The following is an 8219-nucleotide window of genomic DNA, read 5'->3' as shown; positions in this document are numbered from 1 at the left end:
GCTCGTGAAAAGTGTGTGGACTTGGGCAGGGCACGTCAAATGATAAATGGGGATGGTGACCGCTGGTCGAGACTTAACCAAAACACCACCCACGTCTGACACCATGCCTTTTGTCCAGCAGTCGATCGAGAAAGGGGCTGCACAATTGTTGATTTGTTGTATTATTTGACGGTGATTATCGGAACAAATGCGCGAATTTGAAACCCAGTAAGGGACCATGCTGTAGACTGGCATATACTATTCGTCTCTTTATTCATACACTCGTGATGCGTATACAGGATCAGACGCTTAAGGGACAATAATAGGAACGGGACAAAGTAGGAATGAACATAGGATGCAGACAATAGAATATGGATAGTGGAAACGAGATAGCGTAAACTAGGCATATCATGAATACAAAATCGTAGAAATTTGGAAATATTTTCGACCGACAATCGTAACGCGACAGGCAGCACATTAACATACAAGGCAGATACAACGGAGATGCAAAAAAGCCAGCAAGAACGAACAACACAATCAATATACACAAGACGGTTGCAATGAGAAAGCATGTACCAGCCACGCAGTGCAAACCCAGATGGTACAAGCAAAACAGAAACAATCTAGACGCGCCACATGTTTAAGATAGAATACTATGCACGACTCAACAGCATCAAATCATCGAATCTTTCATGTCAGAATAGGCCGAATGGTTTTGGTCTCGGGCCTGTGTCTGCAGAGGCGTGATCAGCAATCGGCAGTTTGGTTTTACTACGCTGGAGGCCACAAGTTCACAATAATGTATCGTGAGTTATATTTACATTATTTTGGCGCGTTATTCGTGCAATTCACTGTTGACTTTGCTAAGGCATTGCTTGATTTCTCACTCAAATTTGACCAGAACACTGCCAAGCACGGCTGGCTTGGTACTGCCACTAGAGAGCACAAGGTTCGGCTGTCCATAATAATCGCATTTCATTGTAACCCTGTATATAGCTATACTCATATGAATGGCACTGCAGAATAACGAGGACAAAGGCGAAATAGATGCGGCATGCCGAACATTATTCCAGAGCAGTGTTCCTGACTCTTCCGGCTGAATGCAGCATTGACTATTGCACTATTTACTATTGCACTATTTACTATTGCACTATTTACTATTGTACTATTTACTATTGCACTATTTACTATTGCAATATTGACTATTGCACTATTTACTATTGCACTATTTACTATTGCACTATTTACTATTGCAATATTGACTATTGCACTATTTACTATTGCACTATTTACTATTGCACTATTTACTATTGCACTATTTACTATTGCACTATGTATTGTCGACTACGCTATTCCCAGGTCACTCTTGCATGTACGAGATCTATCCTGATCTCTTAACTTCTTGCCTGGTTGAATATAAAATAAAGTGAAACGATGATTGAAAGTATCCAAGAATGCTTGCTGTAAGACAGACCCGCAGCGTAGAGGGGGCCTTGGGGGGACTGACCACCGCCCCCCCCCACCAATAGCTGAAGGCTCAGCGCCCCCCCCCCCCTCCAAATTATATTTATATAAAGTCAAGAAATGTTGGTACGAAAATTAGTACAATTCAGGCATGGGTGTCGCAGCTTCTTTTAGCAGACACAGGAGGAACAGCTGGAGCATATTGCACGATTGACAAACGCTCGGTTGGCATTTGCTCGTGTAAGGGAGTCCACGTGAGTTGTCCTGAGCTCGGGAATTCCCTCTTCCAGTAACGAAAAAGACATAGAACTCTCATATAGCTTAACAGACTGTTGGGGCAAGTGCCGTTAACGAGCACCTAATGAAGGCCGACTCCGACAGACGAGAAGGTGGGTGGCCAGCACCACGCCCGACTTCCTTTGTCTGCCTAGTGGCGATGTTCACACACCAAACCAGGTACTAATTTGATGCTGAATCAACCTAGGGGAGGCTCAGGATCCGTTCAAATAATCGTCACTGGTGTTGGCCGTGAGCCGGAATCAAAGCGTGGCGACGGGTTCGTAGTGCAGCGCAGTAACACACACACAAAGTAACGCCCACTCCCACTAATACACACTCCCAGTAACGTCTACACAGTAACGAACACACATTAACGCACACTCCCAGTAACGCACACTCCCATTAACGCACACTCCCACTAACGCACACTCCCATTAACGCACCCCCATTAATGCAAACACAGTAACGCACACTCCCAGTAACGCACAACCCCGTAAGCTCGTTCTTCGGCCATTGCGCCTTTCTTTAATGATATATCTGGGCGTGGTCCCTTGTCCCTTGCGTGACCCCCACACACGCAATCCTGGCCGTGTCCCCGCCCGACCTCTACACTTTGATTACGTGACTTCACGTGAGCCACAACCCCCCACAACAAAATACAACAACTATGAAACAATCGATGTATTTAAACTGACCATTCGTCAAATTGAACCGTAAGCCCCTTTTTTGACGACCCGATGAAGGAACAGCCCTGGTCTTCTCACTGCTCCCACAACAACGAGAACAGCTTTCAACCGAGTTCCCACACCACCAATACGCAGTGGAAGAAGATGTGGTTTGGGCATTTCCTCCATCAATAGAACGATCGGGGACTCCGCCAGACTGCGAATGTGCTGGTGAGGAGGTGCAAGACAATCACTCGCTCACTTGGTCACTCACCCATCGCTTATTCACTCACTCTCCCATCGCTCACTCACTCACCCAGCGAATGCACTGGTGAGGAGGTGCAAGATAATATTCAACCTTCCCTATAATTCCCATACCTCGACCCTTCTCGCGCAACTGCAATGGCTCCATGTCTACGACTGCTGCCTGTTCAAATGCCTTACCCTGGCCTACAAATCCCTTCATGGACTTGCCCCACAATATCTTGCTACGTGCCTTCTCGCCCTCTACGTTCTCAATCCTTGCTCTCTCTCTGTCCCTCCGTTTCCTTGTGCTCAATCCACGCCCCACTTCACATTAAACAGTTACCTTCGCTCACGAGTTCTCGCTCCATACTCAGAACTCGCTTCTTTTCCCTCGCTCACCCTCCCCCCGCGACCCCCCCCCCCCCTTAATATCCGCCTCATAACCACCACCGTTATTTTTCCCTCTTAATATTCTCATTATATGGCTATCACTCATTCCTCATTCGTTCAATCCATTCATCATCATTTACTGTCATAAATTTTGCTTTCACCAAATTCACGCATCACAGATTTGCCCATTGCTTCTTCTCATCTATTTCGTTCACCCCATCCCCACCAATACATCAATATGTACCGTTGTTAATTATTTGTTAAAACGCCTTGCATGCGCTATATACATTTATTTAAGATAAGATAATGAGGCAAAATATCACTCGCTCGTTCGCTCACTCACCCATTGCTCACTCGCTCGCTCACCCATTGCGCACCCCTCCATCAATGAAATGATCAGGGACTCCGAAAGACTGCGGACGGGCTGGTGAGGAGGTTCAATATAATCAGGCAGAATATCACTCGCTCGATCACTCACCCATCGCTCACTCACTCGCTCACTCAAGCAGGCGTAATATCACTGGTGACTGCCCCAATAGAACGCGGCTGTTATGCTTGTGGAACAAAATAACTCCTCCACTCAGCTACCACTCCGGATGCTGCCATCGAATGGCTAAAACAACATTGAAAACCCCACAATCGTAACGCTGTTGCTTCTTTGTTCATACGCCATAAACAAAGAAAAGAGAAACAAAATATGAGAGTGAGACACCTCGACGCACCGTGAGGTTCACGCAGGGACGTGTCTGTTCAATTGGCCGAGTCGTTCAGGTTGAACAGATCGGCGTTCCGGTAGGTGGACGAGGAGACCCGGCAGGTGAAGATGAGCCGGAAGGCACCGCGGAAGGAACGGTTGAAGGAGGCGAAGAGCACGGGGTTTATGGCCGAGTTCACGTACGCGATCCAGTTGGCCACGTCCCAGCTCGTGGCGCTCGTCTGGTAGCCAATTATCGGGTCGATCACCGCCACGGAGCAATAGGGCAACCAGAAGAGCAGGAAGACTCCCATGATGATTCCGAGTGTCTTCGTGGCGTTGTGCTCTCGCTTCATCGCCGCCCACTGCTGGCGGGCGGAGGATGAGGAGGACTCGACACCGGGGACGTGCGCGCTGTTGGCGCGGATCTTGTGCGCCTGCTCGCGGGCAATGCGGAATATCTTGGCGTAGGAGGTGACCATGATGCAGAGCGGGATGAGGTAGGCGAAGAAGGCGTTCGTGAAGGCGAAGGCCATGTTGCCCACCACCGGGCACGCGTCCCGGCACGAGCCCCGCGCGATCACCTCCTCGATCCCGAGCACGGTCCAGCCGGAGAAGAACGGCAGCCCGTAGGCCAGTGTGGTGCTCCAGCAGACCACCAGCATCAGCGCCACCTTGATCACACAGCAGCACCAACAATAGAGGACGATGCACGGGGGGAGCGGGGTGGAGAGGTAACGTTTCTGCATCGATGTGAGTAGTGTGGGCGGGCACGCCGAGCTCGTTCCGACTCATTCCGCGTGCTTGGGGTGATCGACGAAGATCTCACAAGGTAAAGGCGCAGCTCTGTAATTGCTGGCTGATGACACTGCTGGCGGAAGAACCTTCTCCTCTAGACGGAGCTCTACACACTCCTCCCCCCCTCCTCTTAGAAGAGGTGGGAGTACCCACACTTTACCCAACCAGACGCGATCTGCCTAACGACTAACTATTGAGTACCCATATACAGTATACTGCTCGCTTGGATAGAATTTCGGGGGAGGGTTTCAACTACTGCGTCCGGAGATCAAATTGAACTGCGTAACTCTGATTTGCAAGTCCAGTGTGCTATCCATTAGATTATAATATGGCTATCCATTACATTGTGATGGATAGCCATATCGCGACAAACTAACCCTTTCGCTCACCAGATCTATCTACTGTCACATATTTTAAGGCAGTAGGCATTTTAAGGCACAAGCCACATTAGTGTGATTGTGGTCATGCAACCAAAATAATGGAGTTGAGAGCAAACCCATAGAGATGCATAGAGATACACAGAGACTCAAAGAGAAACATAGACACCCGTAGAGATACATGAGGACCCAAAAGGAAACAGTGACAAACCAAAGACCAGCCACAGTATTGACCATGCAAGCCATTTACTGGACCGCATAGTAAACCCATGAAGACGCTTAGATACACGAGGTACTGAGAGATACATATTGAACTACACAGCGAAACAGATAAACCCATAGAGACCCACCGAGATAGATGTAGACTCATACAAGTACATAGACACCCATAGAGACCCATAGATACGATAAAGTAAACCACTGCAGTCTGCGCTCATTCAGCGGAGGAGGAATTTCAAAACTACACGAACTCTCTCTCCCGAAGCCCTCTCGTCGTGACCAGCAGCAGAACCTCGGCATTGGTGTCCGTCTCCTGAACATCTAGCTGCTACTATCATCATTTTCTCCTTTCCCTGGCACCTCTGATTAGCACGGTTGGCTACGTATAGTGGTGCGAAATAAGTTCAAGATACATCACGCGCAAGAAAAGACTAGCGTAGAATCGAATAGCGTATCTCATGAGTTGCTGGAAATACCTTCGGCGGCCCGAGCCGCTTCGGGTATCGCAGCGGGTCGCTGATGGCGATGTAGCGGTCGATGGAAATGCAGCTGAGGTGGATGACGGACGACGACGTGAACGTGAAGTCGAACCACGTGTGCACCTTGCAGAAGAAGCTGCCGTAGAACCAGCAGCTGTAGACGGCGCGCATCATGCTGTAGGGCATCACCAGCAGGCCCACGAGCATGTCGGCGAGGGCGAGGGAGAGCGTGAAGGCGTTGGTGCGCGTCTGCAGTTGCCGGAAGTAGAGGATGGAGAGGACGATGAGCGAGTTTCCCACGACGGTGCAGGCGCTGAACGAGATGAGCACCACCAGAGCGAGAGTGCGCTGGGTCGCGGGCAGCCGAGGGCTCGAGCAGCTGAGGTTGTTGTACGAGTTGACGCAGAGCAGCCCAGGAGCCTCGACATCCGATTGGTTGTCCATGCTTGTCCTGAGATGTAACCAAAACATGTATACGTATTAGGGTAAGTACGTATGTGTATGTATGTGTGTTAGTGGTCGACTCAGCCTCGAATGAGTACCTGGTGCGGTGTGTAAATTACGCCGATAAGGAGACAAAGGCGGCCGGGTGGAGTATTGGCCTCCCACCCCCTCGTGCTTCGTGCCGGCCTTCATAGGTGCTCGCTAACATAACTTGCCCCAAACAATGTGTTAAAGTTATACGGGGGATCTTTGTTTTTGTTGAGGAGCGCGCTGTACTCTGAAACCGGCGACACGGCGACCCGAGTTAGATTTCCGCTGGACATCCCCTTGGTTTGAATCAAATGAGTACCTGGTGCGGTGTGTATATGGTGCTGGTCACCCACCCCCTTGTGTACCGTACCCACTTTCAAAGGTTCTTGCTTACAGTACTTGACCCAAAAGTCTGTGTTAAGGCTATATGGCGGATATTAGTCGTTGTTTTCCATTTGTCTTTTATGTATGTATGTTAATGTTTGCGCAGGGGCATCTGTATGTCTGACTGAATACCTGGTGATGAGTGTGAGTACTTGGCGATGTGTCTGGCTTAGTACCCATTGATATTATTCAAATATGAGCAGTATTAACGTGACTTCCATAGTAGGGACTGTGTTATGTCACCTTCTGGGGCTGCACTTGGGACACAAGGTGGTACAAATCTCAATGCGTCTTGGAAAATGTATGAAAATTTACTCACATTTTACCCCACCACACGCGACCTGCCAACTTTGTTTTTTTCCATTTACATACTGCTCTGCGGACAGAAAAGCGAGATTTTAAATAAACTTGCGCCGTAATTTCACCTGCCGCACCGGGAGATATGCATTGGGCTTCTTTGGTTGAAAATTGGTTTGTGAAGTTTGTGACTCGCGCGTGTGTGCCTCTGTCTGCCTTCATTGGTGAAAATAGCACCTAGGAGGGCCGGGCGGTAAACTAGGGGTTGGGTGGCCAGCACCACGCCCGGCCTCCTTTGTCTCCTCAGTGGCAATGTTTTCACACTGCACCAGGTACTTATTTGAAGCTGAGTCAACCGAGGAACGTCCCAGAACCGGTTCAGATAATCGTCAATGGCGTTGGCCGTGAGCGGGATTCGAACTTGAGTCGCTGGGTTTGTAGTGCAGCGCGCGAACAGCACTTCGCCCAAATATCTAAGGATATACATAGATTCTGACACTTTGCTGCGCCCATTTCAAGCCATTATGAACAGTTGCAGTTGGAGGCTTTCCCCCCTTTTCCATCCGCCTGATGACGACTGCTTGTGTTGCGATCGAAACGTCGTGAGTTTTTTATGATTAATTATTTTATTTATTTATAAAAAAAAATCTTCTTTTTTACTCATTATTTTCTATCTACGTGACTTTACCTAAAGAACGAAAGAACAAAGAATATATACATGGATGTTTGTATTTATCTTGTGCTGAACCACCAAAATGGGTGCTCGCTCACGGTACTTTCCCCAATAGTCTATGTAGGCGACTTGGGGACGGTCTATGAATGCATGTGTGTCTGCGCCATATTTGTTTGTGAGTATGTTCCTTTTTCATGTTCCGTTAGGTCGACTCAGCCTTAAATAGATACCTGGTACTTTGTGTAAGATTAACGATGGGGAGACAAATAGGGGTCAAGCCGACCCTAATAGGCACTCGCTAACACAGGGTTTCCCACACTCCAGTCCTCGCGACCCAATTTACTGCCCATTCAAATGCTAATTAACTTGTTCCACGCTACACGCACCGTATGATTATTAAATACGTTACACTGACGCGCTAAGCAATTAACACTGTGATCCGTGTGTCCAAGTGTTGTGTGTGTACACGTGTTCCTTTCCTGGCTACGGATAGAGTTGATATTCGAAGCCATCATGTGCCTCTCCTCGGTCGCCTCAGCCTTAAATGCGTGCGTGGGGGATTAGGGGTAATATTATCATCATGGGTAGGGCTATGGGTAGAGTTATAGGGTAGGTTAGCAGTAGTGTTAGGGGTAACATTAAGGGTAGGGTTATGGGTAGAATTATAGGTAGATTAACGTTAGGTTTAGGGGTAACTTTATGGTTATGGGTAAGGCTATTGATAGAGTTATAGGTACAGTGAGGGAAAAAAGTATTTGATCCCCTACTGATTTTGTACGTTTGCCCACTGACGAAGAAATG

At 48.4% G+C, this 8219-nt stretch overlaps 1 pseudogene; it reads right to left on the bottom strand.

Annotated features, from left to right (window-relative positions):
- Positions 1-3773: 3773 nt before the first annotated feature.
- LOC144942489 (trace amine-associated receptor 365 pseudogene) lies at positions 3774-6034 on the bottom strand (annotated as a pseudogene).
- Between the last annotated feature and the right edge of the window lie 2185 nt (positions 6035-8219).

The sequence above is a fragment of the Lampetra fluviatilis genome, chromosome 27, assembly GCF_964198595.1.
Source record: "Lampetra fluviatilis chromosome 27, kcLamFluv1.1, whole genome shotgun sequence".
NCBI classification, from domain to species: Eukaryota; Metazoa; Chordata; class Hyperoartia; order Petromyzontiformes; family Petromyzontidae; genus Lampetra; species Lampetra fluviatilis.
The sequence above is the reverse complement of the archived record's forward strand: the minus strand, read 5'-3'. Positions and strand labels throughout refer to the sequence as shown.